Source organism: Tamandua tetradactyla, chromosome 21 (assembly GCF_023851605.1).
Source record: "Tamandua tetradactyla isolate mTamTet1 chromosome 21, mTamTet1.pri, whole genome shotgun sequence".
In the NCBI taxonomy this organism is placed as follows: domain Eukaryota; kingdom Metazoa; phylum Chordata; class Mammalia; order Pilosa; family Myrmecophagidae; genus Tamandua; species Tamandua tetradactyla.
In genome coordinates, this window is record NC_135347.1 from 10,856,662 (window position 1) to 10,881,088 (window position 24,427).

General features: G+C 37.0%; 1 pseudogene; it reads left to right on the forward strand.

Annotated features, from left to right (window-relative positions):
* The first annotated feature begins 5,993 nt into the window (after positions 1-5,993).
* LOC143665146 (testis-specific Y-encoded-like protein 1) lies at positions 5,994-17,071 on the forward strand (annotated as a pseudogene).
* The last annotated feature ends 7,356 nt before the right edge of the window (positions 17,072-24,427 follow it).

The following is a 24,427-nucleotide window of genomic DNA, read 5'->3' on the forward strand; positions in this document are numbered from 1 at the left end:
AATAGATCTTTACAAACATTTTCCTCCCAAACTGTACTCTAAATTGATTATTCAAGGTATTTTAGTATCAGAATTTTGAATTAAGCCATCTATTAAACACTCTGAGCTTGAAGTGATATTAAACTTGTAATAGAATTATTTTCTCCAATCACCCTTTCAAATAAAATGTATTTATGTGTTTCAAACCATCCTTTCTCCTCCCTAAAGCATTGCACAGTTTCCCAGCCACTTCCATTAATTAAAAGCACAACTAGATACACTTTAAAGCCCTGATTTCATCTTTCCAGCCTCAATTTCAGGCACCTGGGTGCAGACAGTTTTTTCACATCTCTCTCTCCCTGGTTCTCTTGTTGGGGCAGGGCCAAGACATTAGAAGAAAAAGGATCTTTTCAATGAACTGGGCATGAGGATGCATTATTTCTGTGGGGAAATGCCCTGGGAAACTTGTGTAAATTATTTGGAAGCTTCCCCACTGCTCAATGTCTTAGTATATGAGATCTAGCTTTGACCTCATCTGACCTATTCTCCCTTCCTCCTGGTAAGGGAAGTGGCCCAGGTAGGCAGACCACACTTGATCCTGCTGAGGAGCTCTCACTTTTACTCTCACCCTTTCCCTCTTTCAGTTGCCTCTTTACTGAGGACTGCATGGGGTGCAGGAGTCATGGTTTTAGGGAACAAAATTAGGCAGTCTGCCTCGCTGCTAAGTCATAGGAAATGGGGATTGTTTCCTCCTATTGATTCTCATTTCAGGACGTTCAATCCCCCTTTCCAAAAAATGTCTGCAAACACAAAAAGTACACCCCCAAAGCTAGCTATCTTTGAAAAATTTAGTAAGTCTTTGATGCTAGAAGTTTTCAATTGAAATCCAAAATCTCTTGTTATGTTACGATTTCATGAGGATACTACTAAGCTGATAGTACTAATACTTTCTCTGTGCCTGTAAGAGGAATGATAAAATATACGGCTGAAGAGATAAACTAGAATAAAATCCTGAGAAGATTTTTTTTCCTTAAAACTATGTTTGGACTTTGCACTGTAAGTAATAAGAAATCTCTGAAAACTTGTACTGGGTAGTAGTAATGAGCTCCATCTTTTCAAATATATTCTCTTTGTACAATGATAGAGCAAAGTCTGGCTACATTGGTACAGCAGATTCAAAGTTTAAGTGGGAGTTTGTTTCTAAATTCAGTAGGTAAAACCATAGACATTGCATCTTATCAAAAATACCTTCATAATCCCTTAGGAAGGTGCCAATTTGAGATCAGCATACCATCTCTCTATAGGAACAAAATAGCTAATTTTCCCTTCAGTTTTGCAATATTTACGATGTGCTTTGCTAAGTAGAATGGTTGCTTATATTTAAGGGTCATTTTGCTCCTCTTTAAATTGTCTAGACTGTTTCTCAATGTTGCAGAAACCTCACACATGAAAAGGACACACAGGAACTGAAATTTATTGAGGAAACAGCAGGTGAGTTTCTCCTATCTCTCGCTGACTCTGGCGCAAACTCTTATTGAGTAAAAAAGGAAGTGGAATTGACAATACCACTGAAATAATACTGCTGTCTTATTTTTGTAGAATGAGTAAAGTTAATCATGAAAAAGTCAATCTGTAAATAATATCTTTATGATAATCTATACAGAAATAATGGAATCCTGAGGGGGATGGAAAGAAGTTGAAATTTACATAGAATTTTGGAGATTTGGAAAATGATTGAATTTGAGGGAGGCACATATTATACCAAGATTCCAGTTTTGGAAATGGCTTTATTTACTTTAATAGTGAAAACTACTATTAGTAGAGAACTCAAGTTTTGGAAGGAGATTATTATTTTAATTTAGATGTAGAATAGGTGGAGATATACATCTCATAAGTATAAAGTTCTGAGTAAAGATCTGAGTTGAAAAAGGGATTTAGAAGTCATCCATCTAGATGATATTTGAAGCACTGTGCATAAATCAAGGTCTCTGAAATATGGTGCAATTGGTATTTCGTCAGTATAATTCCTTGTAGTAGGGGAGGTGTCCTATGCATTCTAAGATATTTAGCAGCATCCTTGGATTCTATCTACTAGATGCCAGTAGCATCTGCCAGTTGTGACAGTCAAAAATGTCTTCATGCATTTTCAAATATCCCGTGGAAAGCAAAATTGCCCCTGATTATGAACCACTGGAGGAGATGATATAAAAGAAGACAAAGAGTTGGATTGAAAATAGACAGGAGTCCCCAGAGCTATTGCTCTAGTTTGCTAGCTGCCGGGATGCAAAATACCAGAAACGGAATGGCTTTTAAAAAGGGGAATTTAATGAGTTGCTAGTTTACAGTTCAAGGGCCGAGAAAATGTCTCAATTACAACAAGTCTATAGAAATGTCCAATCAAAAGCATCCATCCAGGGAAAGATACCTTGGTTCAAGAAGGTCAACGATGTTCAACGTTTCTCTCTCAGCTGGAAGGGCACACAGCGAACATGGCAGTGTCTGCTGGCTTTCACGTGGCTCTACCAAAAAGGGACTCTCTGCTTCGTGGTGCTGCAGCATTCTCTGCTCGCTCTGAATCTCTCCTTTCAAAATGTTTCCTCTTTTATAGGACTCCGGTAAACCAATCAAGACCCACCCAAATGGTGGAGACATGTCGTCACCTAATCCAGTTTAACAACCACTCTTGACTAAATCACCTCATCCAGGGAGATGATCCGATCACAGTTTCAAACATACAGTATTGAACAGGAATTATTCTACCTTTATGAAATGGGAATTTGATTAAAGCATGGCTTTTCTAGGGGGCATACTTCCTTTCAAACCAGTACAGCTATATAAATGTTTGTTGTATGAAAGGAGGAAAAGCCATCCCCAAAGGGTACTGAGGAAGAGCTGCACTAAAGAAAGAGGGAAAACAGAGGGATGTGGAGTTGTGGAATCTTGAGGAGAGAGCACTTCTTTGAATGCTCTTTCTAAAGCTTGTTGCCCAGAATAAGAATGTTGACATTTGTTAATATCAAAGGACAGGCATGTTAAATAATATGGAAGGATTTTGGGTCCCTGACACAATAGAGTATCATAGAAATCTATACCACCTACATGGATTTCTATGTTATTTGGAAATTTTGACACTCAGTCATGAAATTAATCCCCAAAATTTCTATTTTCCAAACTCAAGCATTTTTTTAATGCTTTACCTTAATGTACTGGCTAAGGCAAATAATATTAAATAGAAACAATGATAAGGATTGTGCTTATTTTATTCTAATTTTGTCACTTTTTATCATTGTGATGTTTCCTGTATGTTTTTCCAGATAACATTTACCATATTAAGGAGAATTCCTTAATTTTATTGAGAATTTTTAACATGAATGAATATTAAATTTATCTATTGAGCTAACATGTGGATTTCTTATTCAAACTAATTACTGTAGTTATATATTAATAGCCTTTCTAATGAGAGGCAATCATTGAATTCCTAATATAAATTCCTAATATAAACCCAATTTTGCATTTAAAGTATTATTTTTTAATACAATGCTGATTTCATATACAAATATTTAGGATTTTTGCATCTATGTTCATAAGGAAAAGTAAACACTAGCATTTAAAAAATTTTGTTAGGTTTTTCATAAAGGCAAATAGGGTTCAAAAAATAAGTTGAGGTATTTTCCTTCTTTTTGTGTTTTCTGAAAACTTTAATATGATTAGCTTTATCTGTTCCTAGAATGTCTGATAGAATTCCTCTTGTAAATTATGAGTCTAGAAAATTTTGTAAATAGATTTTAACTATTGGTTCAAATTATTTAATGATTATAGGTTAAGTCAAGTAAATGATAACTTGCATATTTCTAATCAGTAATTGTTCTTCCCTAAGTTTTGAAATTAATTGGTATAAAGTTGATGAGAGCACCCCCTCATAGAAATTTTTTGATCTCTGTTGAATTATGTAATGTGCCCTTTTGAATACTTCATTTTAATTGTACCTTCTGGTATTTTTATTCTTCTTGATCAATCTTCTCAATTTTTCCTATATTAAGGGTTTTACGAAATAAGTGGTTTTTATTCTATCACTCTCCTCTCTTATATCCCTGCTTTTTACTTTATTACATTTTAGCTCTTTATTTTTCCTTCTCTTCTATTTTTTATGTGTTGTGCCCTTTTTAAATATTTGAAGTGTACTCTTTCCTCATTATTCTAATATAAAGAAGTATTCTATTCTAATATAACTTTATTAAACAATAGATATCCTCCTAAGTGAAGCTTTAGCCACATCTCCCGAAATTTTATTGTAGTATTTTCTTTATTTTTCATTTAAAAATATTTTCTGATTTTCAATAAGATTTCTTTTATCTTGTCTCTCTAACCATGGCTAAATAGAAGTATGCTTTTAAATTGTCGAATGAGTTGCTTTCTTTTAACTTTTTATTGTTGGTTTCCAACTTAGAACATGGAAAACATGGTCTAGTGTTTAAATTTTCAAAACTTACATAGACACCCTTTAAGTTAATTATTTGAAGGAGCAAAAGGAATGATAGACTTGGGGCATTAAAGAAGACATATTTGAAATAAAGACAAACTTGAGAAAGTCAAATACTGATGGGACGCAGTAAACATGAGAGGAAAACTGAAGGCTGTGTGTTCTCTGAGGTATTGGGGAGGTGACAGGTCTCCAGATTTCACGGAGAAGAAAGGAGTGGGGGGGCCTCCTTCACTGTGATAAAGAGGGAAAGACGAAAGAATGAGTGTAAATATAAGACACTTTTTTGATTAGGTGGTTGATAATTTATAGATAATTTTTCTGTGAAAGATAAAGCGAAATCATTTGTAAGGTGGCAGGGATTGGTAGTTTGAAGAAACTCAACTGTATAGAGGGAAAAATGTTGTAATAGATGATGGTGATGGCAGCATAACATTGTCAACATGATTAATGACACTGAAATATATATTTGAATGTGGTTAAAAGGGGAAAATTTGCATTGTATATATGTTCCTAGGGCAAATTAAAACACACACACACAGAAACACAGGATCGTACAATGCAAACAGTGAACCTTAATGTAAAAACTATGGACTGTAGTTAACAGTACAATTATTAAGCGTTTTTTTATCAATTGAAACAAATGTATCACACTAAGCAAGATGTTTGGGAACTTTGTATGTTATGCATGAGTTTTCTGTAAACCTACTCTAATAAAAAAATGTATATGAAATAGTGACTTAGATAATAGGGGCACAAATAAAAGGGTCACTAGCACGGGCTTCCATTAATTGATTTCTGCGTGAGCTTGGAGTGAATTATGAGTAACTCTCCACAGCCATTCACACAGAACTGTTACTGAAAACTGGGCTTAAGCTTTCTTTAAATTCCATGTAAATTATATATTCCATTGTTTCCAGTTCTCAGTCCCTGTGGATATAATCTTGATGTCCTATCCTATGCCAGGCATCATAAACAATTTATATTATTTCCTCAAGGAGGGAGGTTCGTTCTGGAAATGCTGAATACACCTTAGCTACTAGGTCATAGCTATATTAAATTAAAAATTGTTTAAGGCATTCCATTTCTGAGATTCAAGTTAGAATTAGCATTTTTCATTTAGCACAAACATTACACAGGTTCTCATTTTTTTAATTAAATGCTGACAGTTTCTATTTTTAAATCATTTGTTGGTTTCAGTGCTACCCCAAATGTCACATTCATTTTATGTTCACACAACTGTTTGGAATCATAACACTGTTTAAATTTGTGAATGTCTTTTATTCCTTCTTCCTGCCTCTGTCTGGCTAAATATATACATGCTGCTGATTGAAACAGTAACCACACATAAACACACTTTACAAAATCAATGATTGTCAACATGAAGTCTGAGGTCTTTGTGCACTATAAACATTTCTGAATAATCAAACTGTACAATGTATTTTATTACTGCAGTCCTCACATGATCTGTCTGTTTTATCCATGTGGATGATTTGCTTCCATTGCTCCCAACATAGGGATTAGGCCCCATGCTATGAAGCGCTACGATGCTTATAAGTCCTTCTGGAAGCAAAATGCCAACTGTTCAGAACTGAGGGGTTTCCCAGGGCGCAAAACTTTCATCTTTAAAACCATGACAATTGTGGGCAAACTGGGGCAGTGGTCATCTCACCTGGACATCACACCAAATCCAAAGTTTGGATTATCTCTGTTTACAACTGAAATTCAGTATGCCCCACAGTTTGCCCTCATTTTAAAATTCTTTATTTACTTACGCAAATAATTGTGGTAGTTCCCTTCGTGTATTCTTTATGCTTCGAATCTGAGTTCAGAACTCCTGCAAAATGTGCATTCTGAATGAAGTATATATAAACATTTTAAGAGACCCATTTGGAGAAATAGCATTTGTGCTGTAAACTCCACTTATGCTTATGTGTATGAGCATTACAGACAATGACATCTCACAAAGTCTGTAAATAATTTGAATTTGCAGGCTGTGAGACCTCATGCTCTAGGTCTGAAAGCACGATACTTTACCAGGTTGGTCTGACAGAAGATGAAAGTGAATGATTTGTGATTTGGGGGAATTGGGGAGATGTGAGGCATTATATAACTAATGTGAAGTAGAGATCAAAAGTGAGATTTTTTAAAAGTTTTGTCCATGTAATTATGTTAATTTTCTTGGTTTGAACTTTTATCATACATTAAACTAGAATGTAACTCAGGTGATTGTGGAGCTAAGTATCATGGCATAAGGTTTCAGGGGCATACCTCTAATGCCTTAAAATGTTTTCTGCTGCTTTGGCTAATATCTCGCATTTGATGTCACAGGAGGTGGGAGAATATAGATTTTAAAACCAGAACAAAAGGAGCAGGTGACAGTATAGTTGATTTTCACAAGCAAGTGTTGCTCAAATTCCTTAACCCTGGAAACAGGTACATTTCTGAGCACTATGGTCTAGAAAAGAAAAGAAACCTTGCAAACATGGAAAAATATATATATTATTGAAAGAGGAGAAACACTGTTAGAAAATAAGGCAGCAATGGTTTTTCAAAGCATCTCTTTTACCCTCAAGGTAATTAAAGCAAAGGGTAACTGCCATTCTTGGAAAGAGTGGGAGGATGGTGATGTGTTATTTTCATAAGAATGTAGTCTGTGTGGATATGGTCTAAACATTTCCCTAAAGGGATACATGACTTTCAGGAAGAATGCTTTGAACAAAACTACTCTCCTTTGATTCAGGAGAATGAAAAAAGATGGGGGAATCCATTACTGAGCCTGTGCACAAGATTGTAAAATCAGAGGAGAGGAACCTTGGTAAAACAAGTTCCTGTGAAAAGGCCTTCAAAGCCGGTCAAAGATGTGGACTGAGCTTCAAGACTGGAAGGGCAACAGAGTCCTGGTTAGCTCTTTTGTTAAAAGGATAAAATGGAAAGACACTTTACCAGGTGACTTACTGAATTTTCATCTGTTTTTCCAGAAGGTGCTGAAAGGATGGGAGAGAGAATTCGTAGCAGCTGTGGATGTTCTGTGGTCCCACCAATCTCCCACCTTTGTATGTGGCAGAGAAGGAAGCAAGAACAACTGAAGGAGTTAGAGGAATTCATATTTTACAACAAGCCTCCCTGATGCGTGGGTTTATCCACAAAGTACATTGGATTCATGCTGAATGGTAAGTGCAGTCCATTCATCTGATTGTGGATCAAGGAATCTACTGATTCTGTCCTTTAATTAACATTTGTGGGACACTGCATAAGTGCCTAGGGCTGTGCTAGGTAGATTTATGCAAGAACTGAAGACAGAAGGATTTTGAATTAGATCTAATTCTGTTGTATCCATTTTTGAATATTATCAACAGTTAACACTGACAAAAGGCAAGAATAACAGAACATTGCTCTCTTCTCCCCACCCTCATTTCCTATTACTCACTGTGTTTTACATCTATATAATGGTAAAAGTTTGCATAATAAATTGTTTTGGGTGCTATGCATATTGCCTCCTTCTGTCTGATAATTCTTATTATTAGTCAAATTAAGAAATGATGGGACAAAGGTAATGTAGGGGGAAGGGCTGCATGATTTAAAACTGGACTATTCTATCCCTAATTTTGGAGGGCCTTATAATGTTGAGGCTATTTTACCTAAATCCAGAGAATACTTCTGAAACTTTCTTGAAAGCCCAATTTTTCTTCCTTTTTTATATTGATTTGTTTATAGCATGGCCAAATGCATTGATTTATCCTCTCACCTACTGTCAAAGCAACCAAGTTCTGATGTTGAACATGGCCGTTTTAGGTAATCTATCATACAATGGCTCAACAGTGCCACACTTCTCTAAAGCCCTTTCTGAATGTGTTTTCTTACTCAAAAGCAACCACTTTGTGAAGTGACCTCTGTACCTGGTGTGTCAAGACTCAATAACTAATTGAATACAAAGTGATTTCAGTTCCCCACCTGAGACAGCCCTGATAATCAAACTGAGTCTCTCTCATGCAGTGGGACCTATAAATTAGCTTAGTAGTCCATCAATCCAGGCTCTGAGCAAAAAAAAAGAAAGAGAGAGAAAGAGAACAGAAAAAAGAAAAGAAAAGCTGTTAGCAAAATTGTACCCTTCCACATTTGTCCCTAACAAGCAAATAATCGTCAGCACATTGAATCTGTTAGGAAGTAAAATAAATATAGCCATCTATTAAAATCCTTAACACATAGAAGGAAAAGGAAGTGCTAATTTGAGCTGAACACATTCTATTTAACAATGGTCTAAATCCCAATTTCATCTTCACTGTCATGAGCACTGCCTATTTTTATATATAGTAGGTATTACAGTTGTATAAAATATATGCTTATTACTATAAGAATGACATAATCCAACAAATCTGAGGGTGTAGGCCAGGTTTCAAGAGAAGCAGACTCTGAAGTAGAGATTAGTATGCAGAAAGTTTATTAAGGAATGTACCAGAAGGGAAGGAAGCTGGATTGTGCAGAGAAAGAAATCGGGCTCTCATGCTGTCATAACCAAATCCTCAGCCTACCTCATAAGGAGCACAGCACTTGGAACACCCCTCAAAGTTGTCTGGATTTGGAGTCAGGGGGATAGGCCCTTAGAGCCTTGCATGGATTGCTTACTTCCTACAGGATGCTCCAGTGAAGTGGGCCCAACTTTGGACAGCAAGATTCTCTCCAGCTCCTGGAGAGGGTTTAGCACAGGCTTTGGCACTCTGAGTAGCTGAGATAAGACCCCTTCAATCCTGAAGGGGTCTGTGCTGCACAGTGTAGTGTTCACACATCAGCTAAGTGATAGTTGTAACAGTTCAGCACAAGCGTCCATGTACAACAACAACAATTCAGGAAATATTCAATTAGTTAATTGTTGTATATATTGCCCAAAATGAATGCTGGTGAAACATCTTTGACATAAATGTTCCACTGTTGGCTTTCCGATTATTTTGATTTGGGGGCATACTTTGTGAGCTAAAGGTGCTTTAACTCCACTTTAGCACATGACCAATTCTGCCTGATGGCTTACCTAACATAAAGAGAGGTTCTCAACAGCATCCTCAGAAATAAAGGACATATTTAGGCGCAGATAAGGGGCAGTCACAGGTGTCATCACTCTTCCCAGGTTTTTTTCTCTTTTCATGGAATATTTTAGAGAAAAAGTAGGTGTTATTACAGATCACGAAACTTGGTTACTTGGTTCACAAGTTAAGAGCCTATCGATAACTTTCAAAACATATTAAACCTGCAGGTAACATACAGAAAGGCAGGCTGTGAATATAAAAATAAGTTACAGTAGCTAGAATAGCTGACACGAATTAGTTGAATCATAGGCAGAAAGAAAACCTGATTAAATCTGGTGCTTTAGAAGAAGAGTTCTATTATAGCAAGAAAAAATTTGCTAGAAAGAAAGATGTGGAGAAAAGATATTTGGGGGAGATCTTGGAATGGGGTGTTAATATTGGACAGATTTTCTCAACCTCAACTTTACTGATGTTTTCGGCCAGATATTCCTTTGTTATGAGGGGCTTACCTGTGCATTTGAATGATTTTTAGCAGCGTCCCTGGGATCTATCAACTGGATGTCAGTAGTAACTCTCACCAGTTGTGATAATGGAAACTATCTCCAAGCACTGCTGGATGTCCCCTGGGGGAAAAATCACCACTCACTACTAAGCACATTTATCTAGACTAATGTATCTGCAGGGATATGGAAGAATATTAGTGCATATACAGTTAAAGTGACGTAGACATGAGCTTAGATAGGAATTACATTTTAATTATATTCACTAGAAGAAAAAAAAAAGGGAAACTGTCCTCGGTTCCTCTAATGAATATGTTCCTCATTTTATATTTATCATCCTCTAAATCAAGGTAGCTGTTTGTGCAGTGGGAACAGTATAATTGGAGGAAGACAGAAATTGGAAGTAGAAAGAATGAAGAGCATAATGGAAGAATTAGTTGGCTGTTTAATTTAATCCTCAGGAGGTTTTTAAAGTATTTCAGGAGAGGTTTATCACTGCGAATATCTGATGATTATATTTTTAAAGGCAAATAACATAATCAAGTTTTTCTTAAACTACATAGCAAGAGCTCAATCACATAATTCTTCATGTGAATCTTTAATAGAAGTTTTGAATTTATGCAAATATTAGAAGTCCTTTTCTCACCTTCTTGATAGGTGAATTGAAGAAAATGTGATTCAATGTTACCTGATTCTAGGTTAGTAAATGTCATTTTGTATGAGCCCCTAATCCAACATGATGGTAGATAATGTAATAGACATTTCAGATTATGACATCAGTTTTTTCTTCCCAGGTACAATTTCATCATATTGTTTAAAATTTTAGTGCTATATGAGCTTTATTAAGCAGAAACATGGTATTTCCTCACACACACTTAGAAAATAAACGTTGTGCCAGATTTATCTGTTCCCACCACTGTGTGTCTGTAAATGTCAGAGCAAGGCATATTATGTTAGATTGGAATCTATTATCCTTCATGAAAATAAGTTGCATTTGAATAATTATGAGAAAGGGAGACAAAACAACTAAACAAAATGTGTAATTAAGTGCTTCCAGAACCCAAAGCAGTAATAAAGAGAATCTATATTTTCCATAGCTGTCATGAAAATTTTGCCTTCAAGGTCCTTATCTTTCTTGGTCTTGTGTCAATTTTTAAAATTCCAAGTAGATTCACATTGAAGGATTTTTCTTTTGATAGATGGGAATATCAAATACCTGTGTAGTTGTGAAGTTTATTTGGCTTAGTTTGCTAAACCTCTTCATCCTCCCTCAAATATGAAATGATTATTAAATCTATCATTTGAAGGCAGCATTGCTGCCATTTGCAAGTTATTATTATATAACTGTAGAAAGGAACAACAGTATAGTATTTTGATAAGTGCACATTTCAGCATTTGTTAAAATAAATGCTTGCAGTTCTCTTTTAACAGTATTGTGCTCCTTTCTGTTTCCTGAATCAGACTTTTGATTTCTTTCCAATTTTTACTTTTTTTGTTATGAAAATACCTTCAATCCCATCTCCAACCAATTATATCATACTCAATTTAAGTGCCGTCATCTCTTTCACAATGTCTTAACAGACCAGTAAATACGTTTTAATTCATTCTTTACTGTGTCCCTGGGCTACAAGTCCTGTGATAGAGTTACGCTTGTCCTTTGGCTGATGGCTTGCTTGTCTTCTATCCTTAGCTCTTGATTTCTGGGGAGATTCCACCTGTTCTAGATGATCTTTCAAATAGATTTAAACTTGCTCCAGGATGGCTTTGTCTCTCATGTAGTTCACATTCATATTAGGAGACAACTCTTAAAGCTTCTTTGTGTTTCTCCAAGTCTTATGAGGAGAAGTACTGTGCCGGTTTGAATCTGTGTGTACCCCAGAAAAGCCATGTCTTTTAATCCTCATTTAGTATTGTTGGGTGGGAGATTTTTTATTGTTTCCATGGAGATGTGGCCAACTCAATTGTGGGTGGTAATTCTGAATTAGATGTTTTCCATGGAGATGTGTCTCCACCCATTCAAGGTGGGGTTGCTTACTGGAGCCCTTTAAGAGGGAACTGTTTTGGGACAAGCTTTAGAGTCAACAGAGCCCCCACAGCCAGAGAACTTTGGCTATGCATAAAGAAAACACCCCCAGGGAAGCTACTGAAGAAGCCTGGCAAGAAAGCTACCAGATGTCCATGTGGTTTTCCAGCTGAGAAAGAAACCCCAAATGTCATCAGCCTTCTTGAATCAAAGTATCTTTTCCAGGATGCCCTAGTTTGGACATTTTTATAGCCTTACCTTAATTTGGTCATTTCATGTCCTCAGAACTGTAAACTTGCAACTTCATAAGTTCCCCTTTTTAAAAGTTGTTCCATTCCTGGTATATTGCATACCAGCAGCTTGCAAACTAAAACAGGTACCATCTGCATTTGTTCCAGATCATCTTTTCAAGGATATTTGTATAGAGAGTACTCTTGGGAGACAGAAATAATCTCTACCTTCAGAACAAAGTGTAATTTGTTTACTGATGCTATAATAAAGATGGTATCTTTTTCTGGGGAAAAGATCAGACAGGCAACTGTCCATTATCAAAGATGTGTGTTCCCTAAAGTAATGGTTCCTTTCCTGTAGCACACTCTACTTTGATTGCATGTGTCACTTGATCCTTTCTGTATCATACCAAGGGAACTGGGGGTGGGGGAACTGGTGTTAATACTCATACTGCTATTATTATGACTAATAAGGCATCTTTTATCTCTGACCCAGGAGTCTCATGTTTTCTGTCAGTATACATGAAATTGGGGCAGCCAAACTTGTTAGCTTGCAAGTAAGGTAAAGTCTCAGAACCTTTGACATTCTGCTCCGTGGGAAATATTTGCATACTCTTCCTCAGCTGTCAGTGAGCCTGCATTACTTTCCAATCACAGTGCACTTCTCTCTCTTCCTTGCTGTCTTCTAGCTACAAATTCCTCAAGGATGCGTCAGACCACAGTCAAATGTGATTTCAAACTCCAAGGAACCATCTCAAATTCCTCAAACAGTCCCATCACAGCCTATTCTTTTTGAGGTTGTGCTGAAGGAAGCAGCACCCACTCCCCTAGAAGGGGAGATCATATTATAGAAGCAGTTCTCACCAAAAATTCTTTTCTGAAATGTTTTCTTCTATATTCTCTTGAACTTTTTATATTCTCAATCTGAATAAGAATAGTATGTGAGAAAGCCCCAAGAATAATGAAATTAATTTTTGATAACATGCATTGAAAATGTACCTTTTGATCCAAACCCTCATACTTATATTTTATAGCCATTGCATTTGGGTTTTGAAAGAAACTGAAATAATTCCATTTTGTGCTTCTTTTTATATATAATTTAAAACATGCAATTACAATATATTTTTTCATAAAGCATGTTTAAATACGCTGTTAAATATGCATGACAAATAGAAACACCAAATTAAGCAAGTATAAACACCAAGACATGAGCAAAAGTGAGGGGAATGGAATCAGGTTTAAAAAATCAGATGACTTCAACTATATCTACAGAAGAAGTGAGGGAAGATTTGGAGCAAACGACAAAATGTTAAGATTTTATATAGATTAAAACTGGGTGCTTAATGATGCATGTTTGCTTTTTTTTTTTTTTTTTTTTTTTTTTCTTGCATGGGCAGGTACCGGGAATCAAACCTGGGTCTCTGGAATGTCGGGCGAGAACTCTGCCTGCTGAGCCACCATGGCCCGCCTCATGTTTGCTGTCTTAATCTCTGTACTTTTCTAGATCCCTGACAAACTTCATTAACAATCAATAATAAGTAAAGTTTATAGTGCTATATTTGATTTACTATTTCCGAATTACAGTTTGTTTTCCTAATACTTGAATGACAGTCCGGCTGTTTATAGTTCTTGGGATTCACTCCTCTCAAAATTCCAAATTCATTGTTCTACTGTCTTGAGATTAGATGTTGCTATGGTTTAAGCCTGAGGCAGTAAAATCATTTTCTTTTGGCTGAATTATATTTCTGCTTGTTTGCTTGTAGGATTCCTCTCTTATGTCATACTTATCATCATCATCATCATCACCATCATATGATATAATTATGAACTAATAGTCAACATTTCTTTAGCCCTTTTTATGTGCTAAGCATGATTTAAGCAACTAATTTATATCAAATTGTTTAATTCTCATAATAACCCTATAAGGTATGAGACATTATTATCCACATTTTAAATAAGGAGAAACAGTCACATAGAGTATATTATCTAGCTGGTTATACTCTGAGATTTGAGTATAGTCAACATGGCTCCAGAGCATATATTCTTGACCACTGTGCTCTGCTGCTTTTCAAATCATACATGAATTACACAAGTTAAAAATGTATATATGCTTATTTTATAAGCATTAAAATTATACATATATAATTATATATTGTTGTAGTTTGCTAGCTGCCCGAATGCAATATACCAGAAACAGAATGGCTTTTAAAAAGGAGAATTTAACCAGATGCTAGTTTACAGTTCCAAGGCTGAGAAAATATCCCAATTAAAACAAGTCTGTAGAAATGTCCAATCAAAGGCATCCAGGGAAAGATACCTTGGTTCAAGAAGGCCAGTGAAGTTCAGCGTTTCTTTCTCAAGTAGAAGGCACATGGCGAACATAGTCAGAGTTTCTCTCTCATCTGGAAGGGCACACGGTGAACACGGTGTCATCTCATATATAACATAGGTATTTTCTTCTATGTACAAGACCATGCTGAGAAGTTGTCCTACAATTTAAAGTATGAATATATGTATTGGAAATCCTCATGTCCCTGAATTTCGATCTACCAGACATATTAGAATAAGAAAAATGAAATGTCCGTGGGTTGGGCAGACTCATGCTGCACCAGTTATTTCCTAATTTCTTGTATTCCATAGCTGAAGAGATGAATGTGATCACACCCAGGATTCTCATCCCTGTATCATCTGTGCCAAAAACCATCCTAAAAATACATGCTCATGAGGACCATTCATTAACAGCATAGAAGAGATTTTCCAGTTTATGTGCTTTCCAAATCACCTTTGTCAGAAACTTTTAAATTTGAGTCTGTTTATTCTACCTCAACATTTAGCCTTGCAAAAGCCTTGGCCACCTGGGTCCTTCTGCAAAGCGCTAAACTGTCTGAAATAGAGCAGACATTGCCTGTTTCACCAGTTGACCTCAATAGGTGGAGCTTAACCTCTGCACTGTTTTTTCTCTAATCTATTTATCATTCTATCTTAGCTTTGTGCCAACTTGTTTTTTAGGGGAGATTTAGTTTGTGTCTGCCAAAGCTCTTTAATATCCTAAGCTGAAAGGTATTCTAATCAATAGAAAACATTAACATAATAATTTGAATGAGAATAAAGAAATATGAATAATGAACTTGAAGAACCTCATGCTAACTCATTTAAAAAATGAAAATATTAGATCCCAGATGAAGATTTTCTAGAAGCATGGCATCTGCATACAGGGTTTATAAGAACTTGATAGCTAAGCTTTTTGCAGCAAAGCTTGACAGTCATATCCATAGACGTTCAGTGTTCAAGGAAAGTCATAATAAAGAAGTCTGTTATTTTTTGTGGCAGAAAAAACAGATGATTTAAATGCATCCTGAAAAAGGTCTTTTCTGTTAATTTCCAAAGAGATCACCTCTTTAGCAATTCTTTCAAAGACCATTTTTCTTTAAGCTTATGGCAAAGAGTGAGAAGGAAATCTATTTCAAAATAAGTTGAACATTTCTTCAATATTTGTGCTTATCACTTTGGCAATAATAGGAAATGAGGAGCTGACATTTGCATCCTGAGGCTTCAGTGAAGAAGACCTTTGTTTCCCTAACGCCGGTCTGGCTGCTACCGACAGGAGCGTGACCTGGACCGGGGCTGAGAGGACCCCTGTCCCTGAAACCCATGACCTCACCACCCCGGGAGGCCAGGACCCACACCAGTGCTAGAAGTTCCGAGAGGAAACTGAAACACGGTTGATGGCAGAGTCAGGGGAGAGCAGATGGGAGCCGAAGCGCCCCCGTCACCCCAGCTTCCAGAGAAGGGGAACGGAGCCCGGGATCCCACAGGCCGTGGTCCTACACTCCAGATTGGAGTCCACCGGGTAGACCAGAGCAGGGTGGAAAGAGACTCCGCTTCCACAGAGGGCCTGGAAGCAGATCTGCTTCTGTGGCAACTGACAGCAGCCTGAAAATGGCTTTCAAGATGGATAGACTTGCTGCCCTGATGAGTAGAAGGCCCCAGAAACCATGGCAGAGTGGCCAGGGTCTGAGGAGATGAGACAGAGAAGGGTACCATCTCCTCAGTTGCAGTGAAGTTGGAGGAGAGGGCTGAGGTGGAAGACAAGTTGAAGGAGGGAGGCACGGAGAAGGAGATAGAGATGGGGAGAAACCAGCAGATGAAGAAATGGGAAGTAGTGGAGGAAAATAGAGCTGTAGAGGAGGTGAAAGAGGAGGTGGGGCCCAGTCCCTGATCCTGTATCTTCGCATGAACCCCTTGGAGGCCATGCAGCAGGAACTGGACACTGAGTGCTCAGGCTGACAGGGCCTTCCTCCAGCTGGAGCACAAGCTTGAGCCAATGTGTTAACACTACCTGAGCGGGAATATTCCAGGCTTCTGGGTCTCTGCCTTTTGGAATCACCCCCAGATGTTTCCCATGATTCAGGGCCAAGATACACAAATGTTAAGGTACATAACCAATTTGGAGGTGAAGGAGTTCAGATACCTGAGTATAGGCTTCAGGTTCAAGTTCTTCTTTCAAAGAAACTCAAACTTCAGAAACAAGCTGATCGTCAAGGAGTATGAGGTCAGATCCTCCAGCCAAGTGGTATCTCTTTCCACTCCACTTATATGGAGCAGGGGCCATGAACCCCTGTCCTTCAATTTCAATGGCAGGGACCAAGATGTCATCTACAGCTTCTTCACCTGGTTTTCAGACAGATTCCGGCAGGATTGTTGAGATTATCAAAGAAGACCTATGGCCAAATCCATTGCAATACTACCTGTTGTGTGAAGGAGTACGAAGAGCCAGATGTCACCAAGTAAGAGAGCTGATGGAGATCCCCAGGCCCATTTGGTTCCAATCTGGTTAGCCTCTGCTCTTGGAAATATTCCTGCACAAGGTCCCCTACCATCTCCTGCTGAACTTGTGTTTGATCAGCAGTGACTTTTTTGTCTTGACTTTCTGTATCTTCCCTCCTCTGGACACTCAGTCCACTCAAACTCAAGACTGAAACCTTGGTGGCCATGCACTTCCCCTTCTATATCCCCTTAATGCTGTTTGTTTAACATCACCTGTTGCGTGACCATACTTCACACACTTCTAAACCAGAAAAATGATGCTGCAGATTGCACTGCCTTTCTTTTCAATGCTTGGATCCTGTTTGTTCCCAGGGTCTCTGGTATGGCTATCCACCTGGATTTCTAGCTTTAGCTAGAACCCTGTCTTACGTGCCCTGCTTTCCTTCTGCAGTACAGGCAGACAGACTGTAGACATCTGCTGGGCATCAATGATATCAAGAGAGAATGTACATAAACTGCTTGAACTCTGGGGTCTACAGCTCTATTACTCTTCCTGCTCCTCTGGTCACCACCTGTGCAGCTCCTGCTTCTAGATGAATTTATTTAGACATTCTAGATGAATGTCTCTGAGACTTGTCAGCTGCACGGTCTGATTTCTGGAAAACAAGGACCTTTAGAACTGGTGGCGGACCTGTGTTTTCTGTCTGCTCTCCCTTCCAGTTCTTCCCCTAAATACCTTTTAAATCCTTATTTCTTGATCCCTAGAAACTGTATAAACAGGCAAGTGGTTAAGGTGACAAATGAGACCCTGTCCTCATGGGAAGAATAAGGATGATGTTCATTCTGAGTACCAGGAAAGGAACTCTGCCAGTGAATTCGCACAAAACCTAGGTGTCTTAGCCTCCTTCCTCACCCAAATACGATGAATGCCAAGATGGTACTTCTCTTCCATCCTTCCCCCCCTCTCTTACTTTTTTTCTCTCCTGCACATCACCCACCCTCAGCCCCCACCTCTCTGGATCTATCCACTAAAGCAGGCATTTTCGTTTAATTTAGCTCTATTTATCATTTCCAAAGACAGGCAGTCACTCTTTTTCAGACTGCCAGAACTCTTGTCCTGTTCTCTTTTTAACCCTGTGTCCTGCTCTTTTTTTAGCCCTGCATCCCTAGTAACATCTAGAAGGTTCAAAGGAAGATAGATCTAGATAGAATGAAAGGAGATTTCTAATTCAGGCAGGATAAAAGAACTAAAGAGATTGTGGTGGGTGCCACAAGAAAGGAAACCAAACAGAAGGTCAGAGGTCAAAGTGAGTAAGGTGGAAATTGGGTCTAGAAGTAAGACTGTACTGAGAGGCTTCAAGGAAAGGATAATTTCTCAGTCAGTTTTGATGAGAGGAGAAACACTTTTCTCAGGACTGGGATGGGAGAATTGAGGGGGTTGAAATGTTAGATATGTTGCCTAGAGAAGAGTTCTTTAAGGAAACACAACCAATGCAACTTTGGGTGTGTTTCTCTTGCCTTCAAGTGACCTTATTTTTGTTGAAGATTAATACTGTGTTCTTATTTCAGTAACATTTAGTAAAATCTTATTACTTTCTGTGTTGTTTTTTTACTAGAAATATTAAGCTGTACAGGCTTTGTTTTGTTTTCAATTGGGAACTTTAGGAAGCTTACCAATCTTACTTTCTAGTACAATATAGAGACTTATATGAGCATTCATAATAGTTTTCAACTTGTTCTTGGTTCTGTTCAAACTGTATCTTTAACTTGGATAACTTGGTCTTGTCAGACTCTGAAAACTTAGAAAATTTTTGTCTTTCTGGAAAAATAATGTACACAAAATTTTGTGGTTCTTTTTGTCTTATTTGATAATTTGCCCCGGTAACAACTTAGTAATTGATGTGTCTTATTTCCTAAATAGTATAAGTACTGGTGAGATGGCTTTGCCATATTGGAAGTATATCATTTGCATAGTTGTCTTCAGCTATATGCATAATGACAAAATAAAAGTACATCACTCTGCAAAGAATAAAAATAAAAAAAGAATAATAGGAAATCACATTTCCATAATGATATCAGCTTCTTCGGCTAGGATCAGCAGGAGGATTTTCTGCATTCCAGTGTATAATGTCTTGAACATTAAGAAAAAGGGATATTACCCAAGGTTATAAAAACTTACATGTAAAATGAGTTTCATATAGTCCATAAATAATTTCTGATATTATCTCATTTCAGAATATGGACTTGAATTATATTCCAAGCAATTTAGATTACATTTTATTTTACCGTTTTTACATGTAATACCACTTTGCCAAGCTGGTATTGAAACAAAATCCCCTATTCCAGGGGGACATCCTTGGCCACCACTTCTAAAATGACAACTGATAGCCCTTTTTCCAAAACCACACCCCTCATCACATTAAATACCTCCTCCAAGCTTGACCTTTTGGTGAGAATTTATCCCTTTCTAATTTATTAAATATTTCATTCCTTTACATGTTTTTATCTTTCCTCACATAAATGTTATGAGGTGATGTTTTTGTCCTTTTTTTCTTTTTTTACTATTATGTCTCATGTGCCTAGAACTGTCAAAATATTCATTGAACTAAGTAGTGAATGGATTAATAAACAATGGATAAATGATAAATGAAAACTCTCTTGAGAGAAGCAGTCAGTGTTGGGGGAAGAGAAGAGGAAAGACAACTTAGGAAATGCTTAAGTAATCCAAAAGCCTTACCTGCTTTATTGAGAGACTTTCTGTGGCTCTTATCCAGGATATCAAAAGGAAGATGAGAACTTCTCCTCTAGAGACTATGTGACGTTCCTTAATATTTTCCTCTCTGGCTGTACTGGACTGTCATTGTTTTGGACCGACAGTGGAGTGGCCCACAAAAACATGCAAGTATGAGAAATTGAACTGTTCTGTGAGCTCAACATATAATGAATCTCTACAATGACTTGCAAAATTATCTGAAAAGGCCTCCAGACCAGAAGCACTAGAAGTGTAAACTGATTGAATATAATTACCACATAAAAAAAAATAGTCTGTATTGAAGTGGTTTGGTGTAGACTTGTAAGTACAGAAAAAGAAGGTGTAAGGGAGAGACCATGGCAGAGCTCATCCCATCAAATGGCAGTTCCACTTGGCCAATGGTTGCTTTATATTTTAGGGTCAGATGGCTAGACCCAATTGTAAAGTGGGGGTGGCAGATTGTCTTATAATTATGGATTTCAAATTGCTTTCCTCAAATTTCTGAGAGTTTCAAGGAGGTTCCTTAGATTTATAGGATGACTTGGACAAGGCCAAGCAGGTAGGTCTCCTGCTCTCCGCATTTCTTTCTTTCTTTCTTCTTTTTTTTTTTATCTCTTCCTCTCTCTCACTCTCTCTTAAAGAAAGCAAGCAGTTCTTCTATTTAAAAACCAAAGTTTTTGAAATTATTGGAATGTAGACTGTACACTTCATCTGAATGATAACTTCCTCAAACTTGATGTTTGTACTTAATGCAATTAATAAATGACTTGTTCTTAGGAAATATACGTGGACAAATTATGCATGCAAGGAATATGATGTATGCAACCTGCTTCTAACTTGTGCTAGTTTAGAAGCCGCTGGAATGTGATACACCAGAAATGGAATGGATTTTAAAAGGGAAATTTAGTAAGCTACAAGTTTATGGTTCTGAGCCTATGAAAATGTCCAAACTAAGGCATACAGAGAAAAATATCTTATTTCAAGAAAAGCCAATAGGTCAGGCAGCTCTGTCAGTTGGGAAGTCACACAGCTGGCATTTGATGGTTCCTTGCTCCTGGGCTCCATTGCTTTCAGCCTCTATTTCTACGGGGGTGGGGAGGGGTCCTTACTTTGCTTCTCTGAGACTGGCTTTCATTTTTTGGCTTCCCTTGGCTATCTCCAGATTCTGGCTTGCTTAACATCTCATGGTAGTGTCTGTTGAGCTCCAAGCATCTCCAGTCTGTGTTCTACAAGCATCAACATCTATGTTAGCTCTGCTCTGAAGTTTCTGTTGGCTCTGTCATTTCTGGCTCTCTCTCCAAAATGTTTCTTCTTTTAGAGGATTCCAAAAAACTAATCAAGACCCACCTGGAATGGGTGGAATCACATCTCCCTCTAATCAAAGGTTATACCCACAATTGCAAATGTCAGAACTCCATTGAGATAATCTAAACAAAAGATTCCAACCTACAGTGCTGGGTTAGGATTAGAAGGAAAGGCTGGTCCCACAAGATTGGATCAGGATTACAACATGGCTTTTCAAGGGTACATAATACTTTAAAATGGGCACACAACTGTTTTCAAAATAGAAAGCAGACAGATAGATAAAAAGATATAATAAATATGGCAAAAGGTTAAAAGCTGGTTAATTTGAGTGCCTGGGTATGGGTAAATTGAAGTTTTCTGCACTATTTTTTAATTAATTTTGTAACATTCCTGTGTTTGAAATTATTCCAAAATTTAAAAAAAATTAAAAGATTAGAAAACCATTTGACTAAAATTTCAGATTTAAATGATGATTAACATTGGGAAGAGACAATTATCCTGATAGGATGATTTAGATATACCTTCCCTTGTAGTTTAGCTCTCCCACATATTTTTACTGTAGAAAGTATGCTGATCAAGGTAAAGAGAGCATCTTGAACATTTCGTTGTTGTTTGCTTCCAAACTTTAGCCTTGAAATGTAAACCTTCCTTTCAATAAATAACACCAAAAGGTATTTTTCATATAGGCTTCCCTGCAGTAATTTTAAAGTTGTTTTTTTTTTCCTTCCTTCAAGAATTGTGAGACTATAGAGAGAAAGTTTACTGTTCTTGCTCCTCCCTTATATTGTGTTTAGAATCAAGTTTGAGTGCTAAACCTTAGATGTCCTGGAATCCTAGCCAGTTCTCCTAATTTGTTTCAGAACTTTCACCAGAAATTGTGCCCTTCCCCAGATCATGGCAATTCCTGATATTCTTGGGTACATCACTCGGTTACATATCTTCTCAATCTCTTCTTTTCAGACCAAACGCTATGCCTTTCTCTGCACAAATGGAGAGTCTGTTGGATAGTTTCCTTTGCCTTCTTAATCTCTAAAGCAAAATATATGGTTATTGAAGAAGAAAACTTAAGTAAGAAGAAGAAACAACCAGCAGCATTAAAATAGCAGTCTGTAGGCTAAATATATAAACAAACAAATAAATAAAGACATGTACCAATCTCGATTCCAAAAATTTAATTTTTAATTTTTATTTTGAATACTTTCAAAGTTATAGGAGAGTTACAAAAGCAATACAAACCATACAGAGAATCCAACATATTCCTCCCTGTCCCCCCGCCCCGATGCTAAGATTCACCAATTTTAAGATCTTACCACATTTACTCTTCTTTCCTTCCTTCTTTCAATTCATCCATTCATCCTTCTTTCTGCCTATTTTTTTTTCAGTACATTTTCTGAACACTTGACTGTAGGCTGTATTCATCATTCTCCTTGAACACTTAATATTGCCATATATAATTCCTAGTAATAAGGATATTCATTTCTGTCACCACTTTAAGTGCAGTTAACAAGTTCAAGAAATTTAAAATTGATATAAAGCTTATAGTCTATATTCCTATATTTTAATATATCTCAATAAGGTCCCTTTGAGCCTTTGCTCCTCCCTTGTGAAATCTTACCCAAGGTCATATATTTCATTTCATCATCATTGTCTCTTTCATTGCTCTTTTTTTTTTAATTGTGGGGACATACATGCCGCATAAACTTTCCTCTCCCAACCACTCCTAAGTGTACCATTGAATGTGATTAATCGTATTCACAATACTGAATTTGTGAATTCAATATTCACAACTGGGAGCATGAGACAGCTCTATTCCAAGCCAATGTGGGGTTGTGGAGGGGCCAATCTGGGCACCACAAAATCCTACTGCTTCTTAAGTAGCCTTTTTCTTTTGATTCAGCACTCATCCTGTTACTTCTGTCCTTTAATTGTTTTCCTAAGCTTTGGGAAGATGTCTCTGCCAGTTCTTTCTGGGTGTTCTAAGCTTCTGTGGGGGACCAGAGCCTTGAAACTTCTCACTCTGCCATCCTAATTGTTTATGATTGCTATGTCTTCCCTTGAATTTTTCCTTTTATTAATACATAGGGTCCTTCTTTGACTCAATTGTTTTGCATTTCAAGTCTGATTTGTCAGATATTAGTATAGCTACTCTTGCTTTTTTTATGTTGTTTGCTCGAAATATCCTTTTCCAACTGTTCATTGTCAACTTCTGCTTGTCCTCAGGTCTAAAATCAGTCTCCTGTAGACAGTATATAGGTGGGTCCTGCTTTTAATCCATTTAGCTAGTCTGTGTCTTTTGATTGGAGAGTTTAATACATTAACATTTAATATTACTACTGTAAAGGCAGTACTTTCTTCTACCGTTTTGCTTTTTGGATTTTGTATATCATATCTTTTTTTTTTTTTTTGTCTTTTCCTATCTGCCTCCAGTGCTCCATTTAGTATTTCTTGGTCACAAATTCTCTCAGTGATTTTTTTGTCTGGAAATGTTTTAATTTCTCCCTCATTTTGGAAAGATAATTTTGCTGGATATAGAATTTTCGGTTGGCAGTTTTTCTCTCTTATGATCTTAAATATATCATACCACTGTCTTCTCAATTTCATGGTTTCTGCTGAGAAATCTACACATAGACTTATTGGGCTTCCCTTGTATGTGATGGATTGGATTTATCTTGCTGCTTTCAAAATTCTCTCTTTGTCTTTGATACCTGACAGCCTGATTAGTAATTGTCTTGGACTATGCCTATTTGGATCTATTCTGTTTGGAGTATGCTGCACTTCTTGGATCTGTAATTTTGTATCTTTCACAAGGGATGGGAAATTTTCAGTGATAATTTCCTCCATTAGTCTTTCTCCTCCTTTTCCGCTCTCTTCTCCTTCTGGGACACTCACACCACATGTATTCATGTGCTTCATGTTTTCATTCAATTCAATTCCCTGAGTCTCTGTTCATATTTTCCCATTCTTTTCTCTATATTTTCTTTTGTGTGTTGGATTTCAGATTTCCAGTCTTCTAGTTCACTAATTATTTCTTCTATCTCTTCAAATTTAATGTTGTACATTTCCATTGTTTGTTTTTCATCTCTTCTACTGTGTCTTTCATTCCCATAAGTTCTATAATTTGTTTTTTCAGGCTTTCTATTTTCTTCTTTTTGTTCACCCATTGCCTTCTTTATATCCTCCCTCAACTCATGAATTTGATTTTTAATGATGTATTCCATGTCTGTTCAAGCATCTTGAATTAATTTTTTCAACTCTTGTATCTCATTTGAATTGTTGGTTTATTCTTTTGACTGGGCCATATCTTCAATGTTCCTAGTATGACTCATTATTTTTTGCTGGCATGTAGGCATTTGACTTCCTTAATTAGTTT